At 30.1% G+C, this 5,527-nt stretch overlaps 1 long non-coding RNA gene across 1 annotated transcript; it reads right to left on the reverse strand.

Moving 5' to 3' along the window:
- Window positions 1-1,787: 1,787 nt before the first annotated feature.
- Window positions 1,788-3,761, reverse strand: LOC136234672 (uncharacterized). The gene is made up of 2 exons (XR_010691432.1): window positions 3,566-3,761; window positions 1,788-2,130 (listed from the first exon to the last, which is right to left on the reverse strand). It is a non-coding gene; the product is annotated as an uncharacterized lncRNA (long non-coding RNA).
- Window positions 3,762-5,527: the final 1,766 nt, after the last annotated feature.

The raw sequence follows: 5,527 nt of genomic DNA on the forward strand, positions 1-5,527 counted from the left end.
AGGAAAGATAATGGAGCTTTAATCTTTTAATGAACAAAATAGAAGAAAATGATCTCTACAGTGATAAACTACCACATGGACAATCTCCCCTCACAGACCTTTGTCACAATAAAAAGGCCCTCAAAATAACTAAACACACACTACTCTAAAAAATAATTTACTTGAATTATATATTATAAGACATCAGTAGTGCTCACCTGGACCCTGAGTGACCAAATGAATTTGGTCATTCACCGTTAGATCTAGGCTCACTAAATCTACACCTTATGATGTTTTGGATATCCACCGCACGATTATAATGAGCCTAGATCTAATGGTGAATGACCAAATTCATTTGGTCATTCAGGGTCCAAGTGAGCACTACTGTATAAGACATACTAACACTCACTTTCAAACCCAACCTAGCTTTCCGCCATGACACCGCTCTTACCCTTCCTCCTTTCATGAACTCTCAAGACTTTAGGCCCAACCCCACTATCTCGGGTCTGACCCTTTTGCTATCAATTTCCATATTGGATCAAATGACTGACATCTTCACTAAGCCGCTGTCCAAATTATGATTTCAACCACTACGAACAAGTTAAAGATTCACCCACATATAACTTGAGGGGCATGATAATAAGTAATTAAATTTGTATTATTTGTTATTAATTATATGTTGGCTTATTCTTTAGGTTAGTTTAAATTCACATATTTAGTTGTGGTAAATTCTATCTCATATTAACTCTATAAGTTTACTGTTTACTTATAGAATAATTTGATTAAGACTCCAACTCTTTCAAATATATCAAATCATATGTTTTATTTTTATATTTTTCTTATTTATTTGGTAATATATTAATATGTTAACTTTTGTTTACATGAGCTATCAAGTTGTTGACTTTTACTACCATGATATGATATGTTAATTTTCTATGATTAAATAATATTTTGGCACCATCAAAATTAATTATGATGCCCAAAATTAATTATGATGTCCCATTGGATAATAGTTGTGTCGTAAGGGCTAGATTAATTGCTAGAAACTCAAATAGATACGTAATAGCTTCTACGAGCATTTCTATTGTCATATGCACTTTGGTAGAGGAAGTTGAGCTTCAGGTAGTATTTGAAAGTATAAAATGGGTAACAGATTGTGGTTTCACTGCTATTAGTATTGAATCCGATGTGAAGACTATACGTGATGCTCTTTCTCATGGTTCTACAAGATATACCTCTTAATCCTCTCTTTACTTTCAGTATATTAATGTAATTAGCTTTAGCTCTTTATTTTATTCATGCTCATTCTCTTTTATGCATAGAGAGAGAAATAAAGTAACTCATTGGTTAGTTTATTGAGTAAAAGATTTTAATTTTCCTACTGTGTTAAAGGAGAATTCCCCCTCATGTGTTTGGATTTAATTTTGTAGGGATATTTCTTGCTCTTCTTAGTAATATTATATTTCTTCGTAAAATAAAAATAATAATAATATTAGTAAAATTACTTTTTTCCCCTTAACATTGTAAAATACATAGATTATTTTTAAAGAAAAATACAAATTCACATCAGTTTGTTTTAGTTATGATTTAATGCTTTTGTATATTTTATTAACATGCATATAATTTGAAAATAGAGTGTACTTTGGTAGAAAAAAAATATTTAATAAAAAGTTATATTTTATGTTTTTAGTTTTTTTTTTTTTTTAGTGAATTGGGTGGCTACTAGCTAATTAATTATGTAAACTTTAAAGAGAATGGAAGGTTAGTACTCCAAATGACGATCTATATAAAACGACGTGTATAAAACGTTAAACCAAAATAAAGTTTCACACATTATATATACATAAAACGTAGATATGAAGACAAACATACATATTATCAAAGTAAAATAACCATATTAATTATTCTATAACGCACATTATAGTGAAAACCAAGTAAAGATCGATAATTCTCCGGAGTCCCATATAAGTATAGTATAGAGTATCTAACAAGACGTCACGCAGAAACATCGACCGAGGATGCACCGACCTCCATTATTGAACCCCTTACTCTTGCAATCCATAGCACACCATGTTGTATTTATGCATACTCCATCCAAGCCTTCGATCCGAGTCCCGCATGTCTTGCCCTCTGCAACATTTGGCCCCATCCCTGTTCAAAATCAATATGGATGCATTAATGTTAGTAACAACCAAAGATAAAAGTTTAGTAAGAAATTTTTTATATTTATATATATCGCCAATTGATATAACTTTTCTTTTTATTTTCTATCGGATAAACCCTACTTGAGTCTTTATACTTCCACCTTTGGTTGGTGGCATTATAATTTTAATTTTGATGGATTAAGCATTTAAATATCCATTTGGACCCATGAAATCATTAATATTTTTTATCACCTTAATCTCTATTGAATAAAAAATTAATTTTAAACATAACATTGAGTAATGGAGCACTATTCATTTAATCTACATTGCAAATTTGTATTTTTAATAATTCAAAAATAATATTTTAGTTTAAAATCATTAGTTTGAACAGTAAAGAAACATAATTTTGTAAATAAATGAAATGTGTATCACTTTTTTTTTTACTTGAATCAAATATTAACAGCTAACTAATTTATAATTGGCTTAATACACAAATAACCCCCTAAACTTGTCCAAATATTGCAACTGCCCCCTCCAACTTTCAATTGTAACAACTTACCCCTCGAACTTGTTTAATTGTAACAATTTACCCTTTAAACTTGTCCAATTGTAAAATACAACCCCAAATTGCTGACATGGACTGTAATTAAAGAAACACGTGAAATGCAAAATTTACAACGCTCGTGGAGTGTGATAATAAGATCTTTGGCGTGATACGAATCCGGAGAAACGCTTTTACCGTTGCTTCAAGTACGGGGTAAAATAATTCCCAATTTGGGGTTATATTTTACAATTGAATAAGTTTGAGGGGTAAATTGTTACAATTGAAAGTTGAGGGGGGCAGTTGCAACATTTGGACAAGTTCAGGGGTTATTTGTGTATTAGGCCTTTATAATTTGATAATTTAATGTGATTAAAAATAAATGATGAATAATAAAATGTAAATATCAATAATAGGTAATGTAGAATATAGGTCTAATACATCACCAGCTCCCTGAATTTTGTTAGTGTCTCATCAGCTCTCTGAACTTGCTTATTTATTCTGTAACAACTAAATACAAAAACCATAATACTAACTCCCGTATCCTCATCAATTCGATCACTCAAACCTGCAACACTAACTTCTATAATATATTGAAAGGTAAGAGAATAGAAAAAATTACCTCTCAAATAGATGAAGATATATTTTTAGAATTTAGGTTTAATAAGTTTTTGTATTTAGTTGTAACGGAATAAGCAAGTTTATAGAGCTTGTGAGACACTTGCAAAGTTCAGAAAGCTAATTTATTTGTATGAACAAGTTTAAATAGCTGATGATATGAAATAAACAAGTTTAAGTTTAAGGAGCCAGTGAGACACTAACAAAATTTAAACATCAATCTACTTTTATAGACAAATTCAGAGAACTAGTGATATATTAGACGTAGAATGTAATTTGGAACCTGTGCCAAGGAGGAAGAGGATGAAAAGAGCTGAAAAGAGAGGCATAGGACATATCTTTACACATAAAACAAATGTAAGAAAGCAAGTGATGGAGTATATGCAGAAACTAGTATATTTATAAAGAGGATGATATGAGATGTGTTTACTTTTTTTTTGTATAAAATTATTAACATAATAGAGAATGCAGTTTTTGGAATGTCGTAGATATCATAACTTGTGTTCAAATGAGTTCAATCCACGTCGGTCTTAAATAAGATCCGTGTGATGCGCGGGTTTGATGCGTGGGTTTGATATTTTATCAGATATTCGACTTTAAATATATTTATAAAATTAAATATATATTCAATAATACATAGAAAAAAGGGTAAATAATTTATTATTCCCCACCTTTTTATATAACACACTGCTTAGTTTCCACATTTTGAAAAACGCATTATAAGGTCTCTATGTTTTGTCAATATTAACCCTTTGATCCTTTTGCCGAACATATTTTAGTTTTCAGGACAGCCACATGACCATGCTACTCTGTTATTTTCTGTCTGTGTATAAAGGTTAGAAATCTAAAAAAAATGGACGAAAGCACTAAAGGGTTAATATTGACAAAAGATAGGGACCTTGTAATGTGTTTTTCAAAATAGGGGGACCTAACAATGTATTAGATAAAAAATGGGGGACTAATAAATCATTTACCCTAGAAAAAATCATATTTAAGACAATAAATATAATGATTAAAATAACATTATTTTTAATAAAAGTGGAGATGCAGTGAAGAATATGAGCCGGACATCCCAACTAGATTGGCACCCCATCTATGCGTTGACCAATCTGATATATTAAATAAAATAAAAATAATACCAAGAAAATTCAAGGAGAACATACATTGATGTGTATTTTATGTCTATCGAGTATCAAGTAATAAAATAAAATCAGAGTATCATTCCCACAATGATGATAATTATAATTATTAATCTTTTTGTTTACTATCTATTATTTAAATAATCAAAACGTACCATTTGTTGGTTAATTAACCGAATTAAAAATTATGTTAACAAGTGGATAAAAATTGCGCAAATTGAGAATATAAATTAATTATAATGGAAGAAATTAAGGTTTTTAGCTTCACTTAATATCTTTGTTTGGTAATAACACTTAACTTTTTTCAAGTTATTTTATCATTTTTAAGATGACAATTATTCTTATTAACTAATAGATTTTCGAGTTATTGGTTCTAAACTCTTGATTAATTACTTTACATTGGCCAGGCTAAAATAATTAATCTACAGAAGCATTAAGTTTTATTAAATCTAAAACTTTTTAAACTACTTTACCTTGGTCCGGCTAAAGTGATTACTAAGCAAAATAGTATTTATGAAGGAAATATGGTTTGTAACATGGTGAAATGAATGCAATGTGTAACCCCCTCACTTGGATCACATGATATCTCACACAATATCAGTTATAGACATGCTTTCAATTCTCCATCATATAAACTTCAATCTCATATAAACTTTACATATTATACATAAGAGAAAGCATTTACAATACACGTTTAAGTCATTATCCTACAGAGAGGATTTACAAAACAAAAGTACATCACAAGACTCCAAAATGCCTAGATGAGAATGGACTGACACTGTCGGTGCGACCTTAAGCAAGAAGAACTCCTCCTAACCTGTAAAATCTGTTGGCAAGGGGTGAGCTGCCTACTCAATAATCATATTACGCATATATGTATACAAAAGTAATGTAAAGAGCACAAATCAAAATATATCATCAATACCAAGTTAGAATTTATTCACCTGTTTCACTTATTATAATAAACAACATACTAACCTTCAACTCGTGTCGATCACCTAGTATGCTTCCTAACTTGACTTGTTTGACTCGAAAATGGAAGAAATTGGAAGAGTTTTCTTTGGAGAGGTTTAGGGTATGAACAAGGAAGGTTTTGCTGAAGCTTT

Source organism: Euphorbia lathyris, chromosome 7 (genome assembly GCF_963576675.1).
Source record: "Euphorbia lathyris chromosome 7, ddEupLath1.1, whole genome shotgun sequence".
NCBI classification, from domain to species: Eukaryota; Viridiplantae; Streptophyta; class Magnoliopsida; order Malpighiales; family Euphorbiaceae; genus Euphorbia; species Euphorbia lathyris.